The sequence below is a fragment of the Mobula hypostoma genome, chromosome 7 (genome assembly GCF_963921235.1).
Source record: "Mobula hypostoma chromosome 7, sMobHyp1.1, whole genome shotgun sequence".
NCBI classification, from domain to species: Eukaryota; Metazoa; Chordata; class Chondrichthyes; order Myliobatiformes; family Myliobatidae; genus Mobula; species Mobula hypostoma.
The window spans coordinates 120113609-120135548 of record NC_086103.1 but is presented as its reverse complement, the minus strand read 5'-3'; the positions used below and the strand labels follow the sequence as shown (position 1 = coordinate 120135548).

At 39.7% G+C, this 21940-nt stretch overlaps 1 protein-coding gene across 3 annotated transcripts in view; it reads right to left on the bottom strand.

The window, feature by feature from the left end:
• The window catches only part of LOC134349003 (NADPH oxidase 4), a 149394-nt gene that overhangs the window by 52136 nt on the left and 75318 nt on the right, over positions 1–21940 (bottom strand). The gene's annotated exons all lie outside the window — the stretch shown is intronic.

Here is a 21940-nt window from a genome sequence, read left to right as displayed (position 1 = left end):
TGGCTCTGGAGGCAGGTGGATTTGAGGTTGGTGCCACCGCTGCCTGATGTATCATGGGAGTACACGGAAGATCAAAAGCAACGAGCTGGCTGCTGGCTGTGTGCCCAGAGACTAAAGTTCTTTGGGCACAGAGCTCGGAAAAGGCGACACAACAGACTTTTAACACCATAAATCAGTGAGTTGTTTTTGTTGTCTCCCCTCTCGACACCTCTTTTTCCCTTATTAGGGAGAGAGAGACCCTGTGGTATGTTGAATTGCTGGGTGAATGAGTAGTCCTTGGGGTACTGCAAGTCTGTGTCTTTATTGATGCTTTGCTGTACACTTGAGTGCTCGATTGGGGGGGGGCTGATGCTTTTATGTTGATGGAGGATGGGGGGGTCATTGCTTTGCTGCTGCTTGTGCATAGGAGGGGTGAGTTGGGGGGCTTTGGAATTCTAACATTTAACTGTTATTCATTCTTTGCGGAACTCTGTTTTCATAGATGTTTGCAAAGAAAAAGAATTTCAGGATGTATATTGTATACATTTTTCTGACACTTAATGTACCTATTGAAACCTATTGAAATATCCACAGGAACTGCACCTATCCAGTTAAAGTGTGCATGTACTATGATCATTATCATTTTTTAAACTGATATATCGCATAAAGCAACATGTTTGTAGTTATTAGTGGTCAATCTTCCTAGCCACAAGACATCACTGCAATAATTCCTCAGCACAGTGTCCTTAAAACTACCATCCACAATTGCTTATCAATAATTTTCCTTCTGTTGTACGGCCAGAATTGGGGATGTTCACTGATTCAATTGGTTCAATTGAATTGCAACTTCCCTGCAAGTGTCTGCATGTAGCAAGGTATTGGCTGAACAGTGACAACAACATTCTTACCACTTTCTCTTGACCATCAATGGCATTTCCATTAACAATTTCCTCACCATTAACATCCTGGGAGTCATTACTGAGCAGAAATTCTGCTCAGCCAGGTACATAAATACTATGACTACAAGTGCGGGTCAAAGGATGTACATCCTGAAGTGAGTGTGTCATCTACAGTACTGTGCAAAAGTCTTAGGTGCCCTAAATTTTTTTATAAGGTTTCAGATGGTATGGTCTCCACAGAGCCCTGATCTCAACATCATCAAGGCTGTTTAGGATTACACAGAGGGACAGAAGCAAGTGAGAGAGCCAAAGTTCGCAGAAGAACTGTGGTAAGTTCTCCAATATGTTTAGAACAACCTACCAGCTGACCTTCTTATATAACTTCACAACACTCCACCTAAGAGAACTGATGCAGTTTCAAAGGCAAAGGGTGGTCACACCAAATATATTGATTTGATTTAGGTTCCTACTGTTTACCGATCTTTATAGCAATTTTTTCTATTTATTCTTTAAAATATCTTCACTTTACAGAATTTTTTTCATGTGCCTCAGACTTTTGCATAGTACTGTATGACACTTCAAAGTTTCTCCACTATCTACTAAGCACAAGCCAGAAGGGTGAAGAAATGCTCCCTATTTTTCCCAATGGTTTTCTTTAATAACCTACAGATGAAACAGATCATTTACACTAAGGATCTGCTATGTGAATAACTATGACTGTCTCATTGTTTTTTACCTTTCCCATATATGTGCCATAAATCAGTGTCTAGTTCAGCTGGTAACAATTAATCACAAAAAAAAGGTTAGAACTGAAAACACGGAACAGTACAGCACAGTACAAACCTTTTGGCTCATGATGTTGTGCTGATCTTTTAAACTACTCCAAGATCAATTGAACCCTACCTTCCCACATAGTCTTCCATTTTACTTTCATCCATGTGCTGACTCAAAATGTCTCTTAAGCATCAGCCACCACGACTATCCCTGGAAGCATGTTTCATGAACTTATCACTCCCTGTTGAAACTCCTACCTCTGACTCCTCCCCCCCTTATATTTTCCTCCAATCAGCTTAAACTTATGCCCTCAAGTATTAGCCATTGCTGCTCTGGGAAAAAAAGAGTGGCTGCCCAATCTATCTATACCTCTTATCATCATGTTTCCCTGTATAAAGTTACCCCTCATCCCCCTTTGCTCTAAAGAAAAGTTTTCTGCCATTGATATCTCTTCTGGGATACCTGCAGCCTGTGGGTTCCATTTGAACCAGAAAGAGGTCAATATCCTTGCTGGGAAATTTACTGGTGTTACATGGGAGGGTTTAAACTAGATTAGCAGTGGCTGGGTCTCTGAGCAAGAGCAAGTCACGAGATAAAGCAGTAGCCAAAGAGATCAGGTTTAGTGATCAGGCTAGTAAAGGCAATGAAGTACCACCTAGTTAAACTGCATTTACTTCAATGGACAAGCTTCAACAGGTAAGAGGGGTGAACTCAATAACATGGATTGGTTCTGAAGACTGGCATTTTGGTACCATGACAGAAAAATGCCAGGACCAGCAGCTCAATATTCCAGGATAGATACATTTGGGATTAGGAAGTCTGGGATAAATGACTATATAAAAGAAAACTAAGAATATTTTCACGAAAGGAATCAGGAGGGCAAAGAGAGGGCATGAGATGGCTCTGGCTGGTAAGGTTAAGGAAAATCCCTAAAGGTTTGATAGCTAGTTTACAAGTTCAATGGTGGCTAGGGAGAGAGTAAGTCCCCTTAGAAATTAACCTGGCCATCTATGTCTCAGGCCGCACAAAGGTGGATGAGATTGTTAAAAAATATTTCACTTCATTGTTTACTGATGAGAATATCATGGTCGCTGAAGAAATAAGGCAAACAAGTGGCAATGTTTCAGATTATACTCATATCAGGTATCTGCATCCCTGCAGTGCAGAAAGGTAGGTGAATATCCAGGGTCTCATCAAGTGCATCCTTAGACATTGTGGAATGGTAGAGGAGAAACTGTGGAAGCCCATGTGGAGATACAGTATTTGCTTCATCCACCATAAGCCTGGTAACGTTCCCAGTGACTGAAAGGTGTCTGATATTGTTCAAGGATGACAAAAACAAGAGTCTCAACCACTGCCAATCTACTTTAAACGCTCCCATGTAACACTAGTAAATTTCCCTGCAAGGATATTGACCTCTTTCTGGTTCAAATGAACCTCAGGTTAGTCTCAGTCTGACATCACATATGCAGAAGTTACTGGAGGGAATTCTGAAGGACAGGATCTACCAGCATCTGGATAGAGAGAGCTTAATTAGGAGGCTTTGTGTCAGTATGGCTTTGTGCACAGACTCTTTGGGCTGAAAGAACTGTACCTTTGCAGTTTTGCTCTAACTCTAACTTTCTGAACAATGCCAATTTTGTTTCTTATAGTCCTTTCAGGTACTGTTGCAAAAAAAAAAAATCAGTAGCTACAATATTTCTTTTCCACCACAACCATAATTTCTGCCAGCCTCTCACATTATACATACAGGTTTCCCCTGCCATCTGAAGGTAGAGCGTTCCTATGAAACAGTTCGTAAGCCGAAATGTCGTAAAGCGAAGAAGCAATTACATTTATTTATATGGGAAAATTTTGTGAGCGTTCGCAGACCCAAAAATAACCTACCAAATCATGCCAAATAACACATAAAACCTAAAATAACAGTAACATATAGTAAAAGCAGGAATGGATATGATAAATACACAGACTATATAAAGTAGAAATACTTCTCCACAATCATTGCTGCACTGCTCTCGGCAAAAATCTCACGCAAGCGCTCTCGGCAGAAATACGGCACAAGTGCTCTCCAGTAACCTTTAAGCTATGAAGCTGCCAAATCATACCAAATAACACGTAAAAATATACAGCCGATATAAAATAGAAATAATGTATGTACAGTGTAGTTTCACTTACCGGAATCGGGAAGACAGCTTGACGAGCACACTGATGATGGTGTTAGGCTGAGGCACCGGAGGTTGGGGTGGTGCAGTGGCCCCCACCCTCCAGGCAGTGAACCGATACCGATCCACGGAGAATGCAGGGGTCCAGCAGCAGCCGGGACGCACCCAGCATATCTTTATGAAAAAAGCTGAAACAAGCTAATTAATTAAGTGCCGCCCGGCACATAAATGTCAGCCTAGATCAGAGGCCACGCAATCGGCAATCGCCTCTGATCTGGGCCGACATTTACGTGCCGGGCGGCACCTAATTAATTAACTTGTTTGTTTCGGCTTTTTTCTTAAAGATGTGCTGGGTGCCTTCCGGCTACCGCTGCATTCTCCGTGAATCGGTATCTGTCCGGGGCCTGGGGGTTGGGGTGGTGGGACACTGGGATGTCATCTCATCGTCCATCAGGGCAGGCAGGTCATCTTCTTCTAAGTCTGCCTGCCTCGATGTCAAAGGTCGAGGTTCGTCATCTGCTGCGGCTGATGTGGAAGGCTTGCTTGACTGATTTGCCTTGTGCATTTTTAGGTCATACAGTTCTTTGTAAGGACTCAAACCATCCTGCAAGTATGCCCTAAACCGACTTACCCTTTCAAAATTAAAGTCGTACTTTATCATTGCAGCGAAAATCTCACACAGTTGCTTCACGTTCAGTTCCTGGACAACTTCGCTACTGCATTCGGTTTCGATTGTTATCCTTTCCTCTTCCAATTGCATCAGCTCTTCATCTATCAATTCTTGGTCATGGGATGCCAAAACCTCTTCAACATCATCTTCTTCAACTTCCACAAGCCAAACTCACTTTGTCCTTTCTTCGTTCACCACGATTGAAACGCTTAATCATGTCTAGTTTTACGCTAAGTGTAACACCCTTACGAGCTCTTTCAGGCTTTTCTGATACCTTAGAACTCATCTTCCGAATCCGGGGGAGAGCGGCTGCTCGGGGTGTGCGCTGCTTTTTTTCGCGCGCTGGTTTTCCTCGTAACAGTGAAAACACCTTCTGTTGGCGAAAACAGGTAACTAATGTAGGTCTTTTGTCACAGTGAGGTTTTGTAAAGCGAACGTTCGAAAAGCGGGGGACACCTGTATTATGTACTTTATGTGATAAGCAAAACAGAATTTATGTCCTTTTCAGGTTAACTAATACACACTATCTCCATCTCACACCAAACATCTGCCAGACAGAATAGACTCCAAAGGGTGGGCAGCATTCAGGCACTTGGACTTTGACTGCTCTGACAACCTTTGACAGCTGTAAAAGCAGATTTAGAATTGTTAAATATCTATTGGCAAAAACATTGAAGTCTATTGAAGCATTTCAATATATTTTTTTTAAACATCAAACTATAAACAGATCAATTTTGTAGTAACAATATAGAAAAAGTACACCTCCCACACCCCAACCACCCCCACATTACCCCTCCCACCTTTCAAACAAATGCAATTGTTCTTTTACCCATCCCTTCAGTATACTAGGGCATTACTGTTAGTAGTCTAATAGTTAATCCATCCACAAAGCCTCAGAACTTCTGCAAATATTAGTCCTCTGCGTTTGAAAGTGGGTGCACAGAAGCTTCTTACTAGTAAATAGCTGGCAGTTCAAAAGGGAACGGCCAGCTATCAGTCAGCATAACTCAGGCCAAGCTCATTTTACTAAAAGGAAAGGAGTCCCTTGCGAAATTTAAAGATCACTGCAAACACGTCTTCAGGTTCATTTATATGATTTACTTGAGAAATCAGAAATTACATTGGAATTGAAAGAGGTAACCTCTTGGAAATTGACTTGAAATAGTTGGTAAACTAAGATTGGATACAAATTTTATCCCTTTATTCCTAGTTAATGAATCTAGCAACAGTTATATTCCCATTGGTTGTATTGTATGAAAAAGGCTGCAATAATATCAACACTGAAAATGTGAGTTTCACAGTATGTTGTAATAAACTGAACTGCTAAAACCATCTGCAAACATTTAAAAAATTAATTCACAGGAAGAAACATTCTGCGACAAAGACTAGCGATTCCCAAGGGGGCTGCATACTGAGGAAATCTGAAACTGTGTGTTTCCTTGGATATGTTGCTCATTGAAACACCATGCTGAAGATACCAATTCTTTTCTGCTAATGTCATCTCACAGCTTGGGTTTGTTGTTGTAATTTGATCTGACCACTCGACAAATAACTCAAATGATTTATTACCCAGAAGTATCACAATATTGAACCTAACAGTTCCCCAGACTAGGAAATAAATTGCAATTTATCCTAAGTGCTAGAGCCAGCAAAAGGTTCATTTTCTTTTGTTCTCATAATGGTTAAAGTACTTAGAAGTAAATAGTTCCATATAAAAGCTTCTTGCTTAAGGATAAAGCAACAAACAAGTTGCTGGAGGTACTTGGATAAAAGGGTCTAACCTCAAATACTGATTGACCATTTTGTTCCATTCATGATGCATGAACCACTTGAGTTCCTCCAGCAACTTGTTTGTTGTTCCAGTTTCCAATGTCTACAATCTCTTTTCTCTCCAAATTTTTTTTCAAGATGCTTTAAGATAGTTTAAAATGATTATCTAATATCCCTCTAAAGTTAATTCATTCTTCATCATAAATATAAAAGATTTTTTATTACAAGGAATAGCTAATAAATAACTTCCTGAGATGACTAAAGTGAACAGAACACTATACATTTCGACTAATTTACTTTAACTTAAACAAGAAAAATAGACATACCTGCAGTAAATGTGCTATTCAGGGAGTAAACCTGCTCTAGAGTGACTACATTTCCTTGAATGCCCATTAGGACCACACAAAACCCAATTCACATAACCAGAAAATATCAAAGGATGACAAGATGTAATAACAAGTTGTGGGAAAGTTCTCTTGAATGGGAAACAATCTTGCCTGGCAGAAGTCCATTACATCCCATTTTTCATAGTGAATCAACCTCCCAAGAGGCTGGTAAGCAAACTATTGCAGAGACCAGGAAAAGCTTGGTCTTTTTTTTATATAAAAATAAACTGACATGAATATTAACTGAAACCCCCTTATGAGTTTCTCCAGCATTTTGTGTGTGTTGCAAGATTTACATATGGTTCTCATCGCTTTGAGATTGTGCTATTGTCTATTAAAAAATTGTATTCTCACAAATTATGGTAAGACTGCACATCAAAACGTTTGTAACTCATTCTCCCTTCCACCCATTCATTTCAAGCCCACAAAAGTAAGTAATCAAGATACCTGATCAGTGGGAGAGATTTCTTTCTGATCAGTGGGGGAGATATCTTTCAGATGCCTTTTCTTGTCAAGGTAAAGACCTTTGCAAGAAAAATGTTAGATGCTATAGATTCTAGATATGTAAAATATACAATAAACAGTAAGTGCCAATGTTGCAAACCACGCAACATTCTTGAGGAAAGAAATGAAAGAAATATTTCCAATCAATGATCCTGCATTAAAATTTAGAAAAGCTAGAGATGAAAAAGTTTTAAGATGCCGAGAAAGGCAAAGATAGAGCGGAAGTGAGAAGAAAAAAAATGTCTGTGATAAGTAGATAGCAGGAAAGAATGAATAGCTAAAGAATGGTGAGAAAAATTCACTAGAGGAATGTGGATTGAATGTTGAATATCTAAAACTTGAAAATGCTGGAGATGTTGGTTATTTGAAATTGAACAATCCTGGAAGTACTTAATTTTCCACATAAATCTCTGTAACAGCTGTGACAAAGACTTAGTGAAGAATAACATTCATAGAAATGGCCACATTAGAAGTATTTTGCACTCTTGCAACTAGAAATGTAACATCTTCTCTTGGTAGCGCAGAAACAGGTTTATTAACTCTGGCACGTGACGTGAAACTTGTTAACTTAGCAGCAGTAGTTCAATGCAATACATAATCTAGATGAGAGAAAAATAATAATAATAATAAATAAAATAAAACATAATATTAAACAAGTAAATCAATTATGTATATTAAATAGATTTTTTAAAATGTGCAAAAACAGAAATACTGTATATTTTTTAAAAAAGTGAGATAGTGTCCAAAGCTTCAATGTCCATTTAGGAATCAGATGGCAGAGGGGAAGAAGCTGTTCCTGAATCGCTGAGTGTGTGCTTTCAGGCTTCTGTACCTCCTACCTAATGGTAACAGTGAGAAAAGGGCATGCCCTGGGTGCTGGATGTCCTTAATAATGGACGCTGCCTTTCTGAGACACGGCTCCCTGAAGATGTCCTGAGTACTTTGTAGGCTAGTGCCCTAGATGGAGCTGACTAGATTTACAACCTTCTGCAGCTTCTTTCAGTCCTGTGCAGTAGCCCCTCCACACCAGACAGTGATGCAGCCTGTCAGAATGCTTTCCATGGTACAACTATAGAAGTTTTTGAGTGTATTTGTTGACATCCCAAATCTATTCAAACTCTTAATAGAGTATAGCCACTGTCTTACCTTCTTTATAACTACATCAATATGTTGGGACTAGGCTAGCTCTGAAGATAACTAAAATTTTGCACACAAACGTACTCTTCACTCCCAGATTTATTCACAGTATAAATCTAATTTTCTAATACAGGTTGAGTACCCTTATCCAAAACACATGGGGCCAGCAGTGTTTTGGATTTTGGAATATATAAGATAGCTTGGAAGTGCCATTATTTCAGACTCTGAATATACAGGTACAGTGGCATGCACAAGTTTGGGCACCCCTGGTCAAAATTTCTGTTACGGTGAATAGTTAAGTGAGTAGAAGATGAACTGATCTCCAAAAGTCATAAAGTTAAAGATGAAACATTCTTTTCAACATTTTCAGCAAGATTAGTGTATTATTTTTGTTTTGTACAATCTTAGAGTGAAAAAAAGGAAAGGAGCACCATGCAAAAGTTTGGGCACCCCAAGAGATTTGAGCTCTCAAATAACTTTTACCAAGGTCTCAGACCTTAATTAGCTTGTTAGGGCTATGGCTTATTCACAATTATCGTTAGGAAAGGCCAGGTGATGCAAATTTCAAAGCTTTATAAATACCCTGACTCCCCAAACCTTGTCCCAACAATCAGCAGCCATGGGCTCCTCTAATCAGCTGCCTAGCACTCTGAAAATTTAAATAAATGATGTTCACAAAGCAGGAGAAGGCTATAAGATGATAGTAAAGCGTTTTCAGGTAGCTGTTTCCTCAGTTTGTAATTTAATTAAGAAATGGCAATTAACAGGAACGGTGGAGGTCAAGTTGAGGTCTGGAGGGCCAAGAAAATTTTCCGAGAGAGCTGCTCATAGGATTGATAGAAAGGCAAATCAAAACCCCTGTTCGACTGCAAAAGACCTTCAGGAAGATTTAGCAGACTCTGGAGGGGTGGTGCACTGTTCTACTGTGTAGTGACACCTGCACAAATATGACCTTAGTGGAAGAGTCATCAGAAGAAAACCTTTCCCGCATCCTCACCGCAAAATTCAGTGTCAGAGGTTTGCAAAGGAACATCTAAACAAGCCTGATGCATTTTGGAAACCAGTCCTGTGGACTGATGAAGTTAAAACAGAACTTCTTGGCTGCAATGAGCAAAGGTATGTTTGGAGAAAAAAGGATGCAGAATTTCATGAAAAGAACACCTCGCCAACTGTTAAGCACGGGGGTGGATCGATCATGCTTTGGGCTTGTGTTGCAGCTAGGTTTTATGTAAAGTATACAAATAATCAGCATTATTCACTTATTCTGGTATTAGATTTTCATCAGCAGTGCTTTAAAAATTCATGGGTATGTAAGCTATAAAAACAGTCAGCATCATAGACTTGTTCCGGTGTTAGATTTTCCTGATCAGCAAACGCTTTAAAAATTTAACACTATGCTTTTTCTTAAATTTCTGCAACCAGCCTACTGAACATTCGCAATTACCTTCAATTTATAGTTTGTCGTGATAGATCTTTGCTTGTATCAAACATGCCGTTAAGCAGCATATGTTCACACTGATGCTGATGAATCCACTCCTTCAATATATGTTCAAGATCTTTATTTTGTGCTTTCTGCAGCATTTTTTTCCATTTTTTATTAACTTCATTACATATGTGAAGTCACTTCTGAGAACTGTGTGTGGTGCGCAGGGAACCTTCCCAGTGTCTTGTAGAATTTTCCATTTGTGATGTCATGTCAGCACTCAAAAATATTCAGATCTCAGATTTTGGAATTTCAGATAAGGGGTATTAACCTATAGTAGTGAATTTATCAGCTTCCCTATGCAAAGTTGCAGGCAGCAACAAAGAACTGTGTGTCTGGGATATATTAAGTTTCTTTAGTGTACAGCCAAAATGCAATTTAGCTTTAAGTTCATCCTTGACATAATGACTATAGATATGGATAAGTTGGATAAATGTGAGGCTGTTGAAGGAGACTGCGCTTTCTGTTCCTGGATTTTTGGAAACATTTCTGGGGAACTGCGAACTTTATAGGTGGGTCGGGATGTGCGGGGCTAACATTTATTTCTGGGAAATTAGCTGGAGCTGAAGGGGATGGTTTAAACATGAAAAGGTAAGGGCTCTCTGAGTAGTTTCTCAGATTGAGAGGTACAATCACAGAGGACAAATAACAAATCCAATAGCAATTTAGTAAACATCAAGGGGATTTGAATTCTATTTTAATGCAACCAGTATACCTAGTGAAACAGGTGAACTGAGGCTTTAATTAATACAGGGGTTTACAATAGTGTTGTCGTCAATGAGATCTAGTTGACAGTTGGACAGGCCTACCCCAGGGCATAGAAATTTCAGGCAAGACAGGGGAAGGAGGAAAAGGGGAGAGGTACTGCTCTGCTAGTCAAAGGTTGTATTACTCCAGTACTGAGGGAGAATATCTTAAGAGGCTCCCCAAATGAGGCTACAGGGAGATTGGAAATAGTGTTATCAATGTGTGTGTGTGCACTACAGACCTCCAAATAATAAACAGGAGATAGGGGAACATGTATATCAGCAGATTTCAGAGAGGTGCAATAAAAATAGGGTTGTTATGTTGAGCGATTTCAACTTCCTAAGTTTTCTCAGTATTAAAGGCTCAGATGGATTGACATTTTGAGGTGTCTCCAGGAGAGCTTTTTGATGCAATAAGTACAAAGAAAAAAGAAAAGAGCATTATTGGCCCTTATTTCAGAGAATGTAGGTAGACAAGATGGAGTGTCACTGGAGGGCCTTTTTGGAGATGGTGCCTATTTTAAAGTCCTTATGGAAAATGATAGGGATGGGTGAGTAATAAAAGTTTTAAACTGGGGAAGGGGCAATTTTTTTAATATATGAAAAGACCTTGTAATTGTAGATTGTGACCACTGACTTGTAGAAAACTCATCTACACAGTGGGAAGCATTCAAAGGAAAAACACGTTCCCAGGCCAACATATTCTTCGAAGGGTAAAAGCCAGCTTTTGTTAGACCCCTTCCCCCACCTTTTTATGCTGGCTACCTTTCCTCTTTCTTTCAGTCCAGATGAAGGATCTCAACCCGAAACATCAACTGTCCACTTTCCTCTATAGACGCTGTCTGGTCCATTAATTTCTATAGATGTACAATGGAGAATATCCTAACTGATTCACAGCCTGGTATGGAAATACCAATTCCCCTAAATAGAAAAGCCTACAAAAAGTGGCAGATACAGACTAGTTCATCACAGGCAAAGCCCTCCCCACCATTAAGTACAATTACAAGGAGTATTGCCGCAAGGCCTTTATCATCAAGGCCATGCTGCCTTCTTCCTTCTACTATCGAGTAGGAAATACAAGAGCGTTAGGTCCCACACCACCAGGTTCAGGAACAGCTATTACCCTTCAACCATCAGGCATATGAACCAGTGTAGGTAATTTCACTTACCTCTATGTGGAACGGATTCCCCTATTTATAGATTCACTTTCAAGAACTGTAAACTCATGTTCTCAGTATTATTTATTTACAAACGTTTGTACTTATTTTTATTTCATTATTTGCATGATTTGTCTTCTTTTGGACATAGTTTGTAAGTTTTTGTTCATGTATATGGTTTTTCTTGAAATAACACTGTAAAATCTTAAGATATAGGAGCAGAATTAGGCCACTTGGCCCATTGAGTCTACTCTGCCATTTTATCATGGCAGATGTTTCCCTCTCAGCACCAACCTCCTGCCTTCACCCCATATCCCTTCATGCCTTGACTGATCAAGAATCTATCAAACTTTGCCTTAAATATACCTAGTAACAGCCTCCACAGCCACCTGTGACCATGATTTCCACAGATTCACCACTCTGGCTAAAGAATTTTCTTCTTATTTCCATTCTAAATAAATGTTCCCTCTATTCTGGGGCTGTGTCCACTGGTGTTAGACTCCTACACCCCTGGAAACATCCTTTCCACATCTACTCAGTCAAGGCCTTTCAACATTCAATAGGTTTCAATGAGATCCCCTCTCATTCTTCTGAGTTCAAGCCCAGAACCATCATATAAGCTCCTCATATAAGCCTTTCAATCCTGGAATCATTTCTGTGAATACTCTCCAATGTTAACACATCCTTTCTTAAATAAGGGGCCTAAAACTGCTCACAATACTCCAAGTCAGGTATCACCAGTGCCTTATAAAGACTTAACATTACACCCTTGCTTTTATATTCTAGTCTTCTCGAAATGAATGCTGACATCACATTTGTCTTCCTCACCACTAACTCAGCCTGCAAATGAAACTTCAGGGAATCCATTTAGAAACTAGTTTCTGCTTTTAATTCTTCTAACAAAGTGCATCACCATACATTTCCCAGCACTGAATTCCTTAAGCCATTTCTCTGCCCATTCTCATAATCAGTTTAAGTCCATCTGTAGCCTCTCTGCTTCTTCAACATTATCTGCCCTTCCACCTATCTTCGTATTGTCTGCAAACTTGGCCACAAAGCCTTTAATTCCTTCATCCAAATCACTGACATATAATGGAAAAATAAGCAGTCCCAACACAGACCCATGTGGAACAATACTAGGCAATGGCAGCCTGTCAGAAAGGGCTCCCTTTATTCCCACTCTTTGCTTCCTGCCACTCAGCCAATGCTCTATCCATGCTGGTATCTTTCCTGTAACACCATGGGCTCTTAACTTGTTAAGCAGCCTCAGGTACAGTATCTTGTCAAAGACCTTCTGAAAATCCAAGTATATAATATGGGAGCATTGGATGGCACAGTAACATAGAGGTTAGCTCAACACTTTACAGTACCAGCAATCCAGGTTCAGTTCCTGCCACGGCCTGTAAGGAGTTTGTACGTTCTCCATCTGACTGCATGTGCTCTGGTTTCCTCCCATAGTCCAAAGACATACTGGTTGGTAGGTTAATTGGTCATTGTAAATTGTTCCATGATTAGGTTAGGATTAAATAAAACCGGGAGGTTGCTGGGCGGGGCGGTTCGAAGGACAAGAAGGGCCTATTCTGCGCTGTATATCATAAAATTTAAAAAAAAATAAAGCATCCACCAATTCTCCTTTGTCTATCCTGCTTGTTGTTTCCTCAAAGAATTCCAACAGATTTATCAGACAAGATTTTCCCTTGAGGAAACCATGCTGACTACAGCCTATTTTAACATGAGCCTCCAAGTACCTAAACTACATCTAAACCACTACTCCAAGTGAACTTCATCTTTAACAATCGATTCCAACATCTTCCCAACCACTGAGGTCAGACTAAGTGGCCTATAATTTTCTTTCTTCTGCCACTCTCCCTTCTTGAAGAGTGGAGTGACATTTGCAATTTTCTAGTCCTCCAGAGCCATTCAAGAATCTACTGATTCTTGAAAGATCATTCCTAATGCCTCCACAATCTCTTCAGCCATCTCTTTCAGAACCCTGGGGTGCAGACCATCTGGTCCAGGTGACTTATCTACTTTCAAAACTTTCAGTTTCCCAAGCATCTTCTCCCTAGTAGTGGCAACTTCACTCACTTCTGCCACCTGATACTCTCAAACTACCAGCATACTGCTAGTGTCTTCCACAGTGAAAACTGATGAAAAATTACTTATTCAGTTCATCTGTCATTTCCTTGTCCCCCATTACTACCTCTCCAGCTTCATTTTCCAGAGGTCCGATATCTACTCTCTCCTCCCTTTTACACCTTATATCTGAAAAAACTTTTGGAATCCTCTAATTTTATTGGCTAGCTTACGTTCATATTCCATCTGTTCCTTTGTGACTTTTTAGTTGCCTTCTGTTGGTTTTTAAAAGTTTTTGAATCCTTTAACTTCCCACTAATTTTTGCTCTAATAAATGCTAAAGACAGGGCATATATGTTGGCTATGTGTTCTCATGTAAATTCTATCATATTATGATCACTGTCTCCTAAGGTGTCCTTTACCTTAAGCGCTCTCATCAATTCTGGTTTGTTGCACAGCACCCAGTCCAGAATATCTGTTCCCTATTGGGCTCTACCAGGAGCTCGTCTAAAAAGCCATCTTGTCCGCATTCTGCAAGTTCCCTCTTGGGATCCAGCACCAACCTGATTTTCCAAAACTCCCTGTATATTGAAATACCCCATGACTATCGCAACATTGCCCATGCATTTTCTATCTCCCTTTGTAGTCTGTGTAGACCACTTTACTACTGTTTGTGGGTCTATATTTAACTCCCATTTGAATCTTTTTTACCCTTGCAGTTTCTTAACTCGATCCTGAATGATCCTGCACTCTCCAATCCTATGTCAGCTCTTTCTAATGATCTGATTTCATTTTTTACCAACAAATTCCTCCCGGGAGAGGGGAGAAGATGGCGGCACAACAACAGCGCGTGCGGCAACTTCGGTGATGATATCTGTTATCTGTCAAGTAGGGGACCGTGCACAATCCTGATTTGATGGAGGTCGATGTGAGAGCATGGAGGAACATCTGGAAAATTTCTGAAATGCCCGCTTTGCTGTCGCTGCTACTGTGTGGTAACCAGAATCTCTGGAGCTGAAGGCCTCGAAATCCTCGGCTTTGCTTGTATTAGCAGCCAGGGAGAGGTCGAAGGTGCTCGGCAGAGGATGGCGCTCGGGAGGCTGTATCAGAAGGCTGGTTGGAAGCTCGGAGTTTTCGGACGGATGGACTCAGTGTCGGCTGTGGTCAGGTGCTTTCAATGTATCAGCAAGTTGACGGTGCCTGGAGGTTTATGGCAGGGAGTTTCTCCCTTTTGCCACCTGCTATCGGGGACTTGGGACTTTGAGACTTTTTTTTTACTGTGCCTATGATCTGTTCTTCATCAAATTATGGTATTGTTTTGCACTGCTGTAACTATATGTTATAATTATGTGGTTCTGTCAGTGTCAGTCTTTGGTCTATCCTGTTTTCTGTGATATCACTCCGGAGAAACATCGTATCATTTCTTAATGTATGTATGCATTTCTAAATGACAATAAAAGAGGACAGCGTGTTCTCCTAATCTAAAAAAAAATCCATTTCACCCTCTCTGCTTCCCTGTCTGTGCCTTAAGTATAATGTGTATCCTTGGACATTAAGCTCCCAGCTATAATCTTCTTTCAGCCATGATTCATCATACTTGCCAATCTGTAACTCTGCTACAAATTCATCTACCTTAGTTTTTTAATGCATGCATTCAAATATAACATCTTCAGTCCTGTATTCATCAACCCTTTCTCTTACATTGCAAGTCATCCTGTTGACTGCAATTTTGCCCTATCATCAGCATCTCCTTGCGAATGGCCTCCCTTGGGTTCAGGTGTAACCTATCCCTTTTATATCTGCAAGAATAGCTGTGAATAGCTCTTTGTTGTCCTTAACACTGGTGCCTTACTTTTTGGCCTCCATTTCTACGCAGCTAGGAGGAGGACAGCTAAATGATCAGATTTCCTGAAATGAGGTCAAGAGCTGAAACAGTAGGCATGATGGTAATGTAGCAATGGTCAAGTGTGTTGCATATCGTTCTTCCAAACTCCAACAACTAAAAGCCTCATGTTCAATTCTTCAAACTCCACAAGTATAAGCCTCATTTCTCCATTCATGAGGAAACCTAAATCCACCTAGACCTCATTTTTTTGTGATGATTAATAACTGCATATATTCTATTTCTGAGATCTCTGCTAACACACCTATTTCCTTTTGTATCCACTTCACAACTTCCTCTTCTATAATGTACCATCAGCAGATTTAACCACCACGCATTCAATGCCTTCATCCAAGATATTCTTACAAATTATACACAGATGAAGCCACAGCTCGGATCCCTCTGGCAACTGCTCATTATTTTGTCAACCAGAGAAATATCCTTTAATACCTACTCTCCATTTTCTGCTACTCAGTCAAAGTTCTTTCATTTTCTGCAATTGCATGATTACATGATGTGACATTTTCTCAATTTAAATCCACAACTATATATTCAATTATGTAATTGCCTAACTATTTACATAAATATAGTTGCAAATGCAACTAACCATTAATTAATTTGATTTTTCAGTCTCTTTGTTCACTGAACTCTTTATTTAAGATGACACCTAACATTTTAGAGTCCTAGTCATACAGCACAGAAGCTGACCCATTTTCCAGAACTTGACTTGCAGGTGAGCACCTGAAAGAAGTGCCTCTTAAACACTACTTTTAAATGTGAGGAGATTCTCTGAGGTGATGAATTCCATGTTTCAACCACTTCACATCGTCAACACCATCCACATCAGAAACCGTAAAAAGAAATGTGATTGTGAACAATTGTGAAATATACTCAACATGCCAATGAGATAGAGGGTGATAACCTTCTGTGTGTGGTCTAAATTCTACACATGCACATCTTAGAGGGAACATTGCCCTCTGCCTCCTATCATCAAGCTAGCTTCAGATCCAAATTGCTAAATTCTTTTTCATTCTTGTCATCTTACCTTCTGACTTATCTCCCATTGCAAAGTCTATACTGAAGTACACCTAAACTATATTAACTACACACATCTCATCAATACAATAATATGTAGTAGTACACAAAATGCTAGCCATGTGTATGTGGGGAGTTCCTTAATAAGGTTACTCATACTTGAAGCCTCTGATACATAGAACTTGCCAGTGTTCCAACAGTGTTCAGCCTTAGGATGCATTATGATTGGTGATCAGAATTATAAAAATTACATTGTTTTGTCTTTAGGAGCCATCTTCATACCCCATGGACTCTGCAAAATGGCACAGAAAAACTTTTAAATAACTGAAAATGGACTCTTAAGATTCAGCGTCTTGACTACAGATTCACTTACATACATTTCATTTGTGATCTATCAGCCTGATGATTAAGGATAAGGATAAATACAAAAAGCACTTTCAAAGCAGCAGCTGTTCTTCAAACTACACCAGATGTTTTCTAATAAAGTTAAAGCAACTTTGTGTCTGCAATTTAGTGGTACAAGTGGTAGAAGCACAAACACATAGGAGGTTTGATACTGCAAAACCAGTTGGCAGAAATGGAAGAAAATGGCAGGTCAAGCACAAACAGGTTTCTTCAATAGCCTAGTATTGTAGAACAAGATTTCAGAACCATTCACATTCTACAGAGAGAGAATGGAGATTTTTTTTCAAAGCCATTGCTAATCTTATTGTGGAAGACTATGCTAACAATGAAGAGTATTGAATGCTGCACTCTGTGAAAGAAAGTATAATTTATCAAAACTAACTCCAAGGTGTATTACAGCACTATTTTACTGTATCTGATGAAAACTACGGATATCCCATTTGTAGAGATACAACAGTTCAGAAGTTGAATAATGCTCTAACCCACATCTGCTTGAGTAAATGGAGAACTATAAATTCAACACTCCGAATCAAAAACTGAGAAATTGAGAAAATGATTATATCATAGAGCTCAGAGGCATATCAAGGTATTATAGTTCTCAAGGGTTTGGGGATTATGCAAACAAAGACAAGTTCACCTGTGCATAAGAGACAATTTCATCAAAGCTGTTAGACACAATGAGTGTTGCATTTCAGATTTCAAAGGGGGCGATGCTGGTCATGGTCTTGCAAGACCATGGATCTGCATCTGGAAAGTCTTCACTCTCCAGGGCGCAGGCCTGGGCAAGGTTGTATGGAAGACCGGCAGTTGCCCATGCTGCAAGTCTACCCTCTCCATGACACCGATGTTCCAGTGTACCTCTCAAAATATAATAGCCTGCAGTCAAAGGACAATCTAACTTAGAAGAGTAGGTAAAGGAGAGTACATGAAGTGGAAAGCAATGGTTCAAACCCCATGACCAGATCTGACCAACATGCACCAAGATCTCACTTGGCTAGTAAGAGGTACCCCCTCAGTCAATGCTTTCTTCCTCAGACAACATATCGCCTCCAATGTACCCTGCCCTTGGGATGGCAGCATTGGGGAAGAAAAGGTCACCCACTTCTTTGCAGAATGATGATTTGCTAAGAGGGTGTGGAAATGGATGCAATGATTTGTGTCCCAGTTCATCCCCAGCAGATGAGTTACAGAGGACTCTCTGATCTATGGTATACACTAAGACAGATATCAAGCACCACTGGAAGGTCATCAACTCAACGAAAGATACCCAGTGGTCTGCCCAAATCCTGTTGGTCTTCCAGCACAGGAACATGTCTGTAGAGGAATACTACAGACCGGCAGAGTCTCCAGACTGCAGGAGTACATGCTGAGAGATGCACTGAAACTCAGTGCAACCAATGCTGAAGCTCTGTGAGGAAGGACAACAGTCTATGGTCCTTCCAATATTACATAGAGGGGAGCAGAGTTGGGTCATGATAATATATATTATCATGAATGACGTCTATTGCTGAAATTTTTAAAAAAATCAATGAATGAGAAAATTTAGGTAGAGTCCAGTTCATTGGGATAAGCTGGGACCAGTACATTTTGGCCCAATTAAAACCAATTAGCTGAAGTTTCATAGAAATAGTTATAAAGGTATAAAAGTACTATTTAACTGAGTAACAAATTATGTATTTAAATGAAAAAAACAAATTATATCACTATCAATACTAATACAGTATGTTAGCTCCTAATAATTATCAACAGGGGAATTAATTCAGTGTACGTTGTTGTGTTCTTTTAATTGACTGTAAATGAACAAAATCAGTGTAGACTCCTAGTGCAGTTAATGGAATAACTTCATACAATGCTATTCAAGGTTGCATCCTTCAAATCTTCATTTTCATTGTAACATTCAAGACGATTGTTGATAGCTTCAAATTCCTTGTAGTTTCTAACTTGCTGAAGTAGTGAAATCATTTTACTTTCACTCCTGGTTGTTTCTGGCATCTCCAAGCCTGAATGTTTGAAACTGAAGCATGGAAAACAGTTCTGAATTGTCTTTCTGCTTATTTCTTGCCAGCTATCAGTGACAAAAATCACTGTTATTTGAATAAAGGCATCCGTTAGTCTTGCGAGACCATGGATCTGCACCTGGAAAGTCTTCACTTTCCAGGGCGCAGGCCTGGGCAAGGTTGTATGGAAGACCAGCAGTTGCCCATGCTGCAAGTCTCCTCTCTCCATGACACCGATGTTGTCCAAGGGAAGGGCAAGGGCCGATACAGCTTGGCACCAGTGTCATCGCAGAGCACTGTGTGATTAAGTGCCTTGCTCAAGGTCACAACACGGTGCCTCGGCTGGGGCTTGAACTCACAACCTTCAGATCGCTAGTCGAATGCCTTAACCACTTGGCCACGAGCCCACTTTTTGAACACATATGCAACTGATGGTATTTAAGAACTGTTTGTTCTCAGCACGGTGTAGTGTCTAATGGCCAAACAAGTACATGTGACTGATGCTAATTAGAAACTGTTCAGCAACAGTCTCCTGTCCCCATTAAGTGTCATAGTGTCCTAAGTAAATGAAGGGAACCCCAGCTATTTTCTCAATTAGTTTCTGTTCTTTAAGAGTTGATCCAAGTAAGTGGCTGTACCGATGAACCAATGGTCTATTTAACTGAAATCCCCTATAATCAGGTCAATGAGCAAATACAAGATGGAGCAATGGGTCTCTGATGAAGTAGTTCAAAGGTACTTGGTTCTCTTTGGAAGTTACAGCATCTCAGAAATGAGCTCATGGTTTAAAGAAGCCAATGGTTATAATGATATCATCATATGTGTCGATACAGCACATCAGGGTATTGCTTGCTGTAAGAGTAAACACCCATTTGAAGCTTCCAAACCCTGTTAACTGTTAGTAAAAGTAGAACATACCAGAATTTCAGCAACATCTTAGGTCCAGCTTAGTCCAGCATTACAGATACCATGTTTAAGTCAGCTCACTCAAATTCATTCATATATCTAGATCTGTAATCTAATTTATTAAGAAACCGTAGGAAATGTTGGCCTTTGGTCACAAGTCATTGAGTATTTCTTTTTCATTTGCTGTTCTTCAGCTTGTGAAAGCTTACTAGGTTAGAATTTACCACTAAATATACAGTAGTATTGAATAATACACTTTTGATACCTATATGGGCAAAATATAGGTGGCGGAGTGGAGATACGTCTCCACCAAAGGAGGTACAAGGCACTTTCTCCCTCCAAGAGCATTCAGGTCACCCTTAGGCAAGATGTAGCACCTGCTTAGCCCCCTGATGAGGGTCATGTGAAGCCATGAGAGCAGGTGGTAGATAGTTGTATGAGCAGCTGGTACCTATCACAAGTAACACACATCAAAGTTGCTGGTGAACGCAGCAGGCCAGGCAGCATCTCTAGGAAGAGGTACAGTCGACGTTTCGGGCCGAGACCCTTCGTCAGGACTGCTCAGAGTCTGGACTCCAGACGTCGACTGTACCTCTTCCTAGAGATGCTGCCTGGCCTGCTGCGTTCACCAGCAACTTTGATGTGTGTTGCTTGAACTTCCAGCATCTGCAGAATTCCTCGTGTTTACCTATCACAAGTCCTGGTTTTGCGACCACTGACTCCAGCTGGACAATCTCTGATTACTGATAATGGCTGGTGTCACCAATCTTGTAAAGACACTGCCCAGAAAGCAGCAATGGTAAACCATTTCTGTAGAAAAATTTGCCAAGAACAAATTTGGTCATGAAACATGATCACCTATGTCATATGACATTGTACATAATGAAGACAACAACACAAAATGAGGGCACATGCATACCTATGATTATCTTACTTTGTCAAAATGATATCTCATGCACATTAATATAGGATGACACTTTGTGTCACAGATTTCTCTCCAGCCCATTTTATTTCAAAACTATAACTGGTCAGTTGCAGTTCTTCTTGACCAAAGTAAAAAAATAAAAATCCAGAAGTTACTGTGCTCAAAATGTCAGAACCTATATTTAGATATGCATTGTAAATTACAGATACAGCTTGTAATGAATAAAATTATATTGAGTCACCACATCCACTGAAACAAAGCCAGATTTTGTTTGTGTAAATATTTCGCTGCAATATTAAAGGTAAAAATGACAATTTACAGAACAGCAAAGTCAAACTATTGAACATATGAATTGCCACATCTACACTGTATGTTCATAATTCAACAAATATCATTCCACTGGGATACAAATAGGATATAGCTTAATAATTCACTTATTTTCACTTCTAAATGAGTGTTTCCAAATGGTTTAAAAATCCTTGATTTTGTTTCAAATCACTACATGCTTGAACAATTTACTAGTTTGGGGCAAACAGACATTTATCTGTGTTTTGTCAATTTTTTGATCCCAGACTTTGCTTGCATTTTTCAATAGAACCATAATGCAGATAAACTGTGAAATTATTTTTAATAGAAGGATGAAACAATTCAGACTTAAATGACACACAGGCTTTTACATAACACCCAAATTTCCCTGATGATTTGACAAAACTACCATTAGCACTCTCTGCAAATATAAATGTCACATTATCCCTGAAGCAGGAGACTGACTTACACACATTCTGACAGGTTTGTAAATATGTATTCAAAAGTTCAGTCACAAAATATATCCTGGATCAAAGACATGAAATAATGCTTTCCAATACTATATTTAAAAGACAATGTTGGTTTCTAAAGCCTCAGGTCATCTTAGAGCTCTTCATTGTCGAAGCATTATTCTGAAGTGCAGATATTACTGTAGAAAATTTTGTTCAATTTCAGAAAAGGAAGCACCCACAGACAGTAATGGCATGACCAGATAATCTACATGGTTGCAGTGTTGATTGT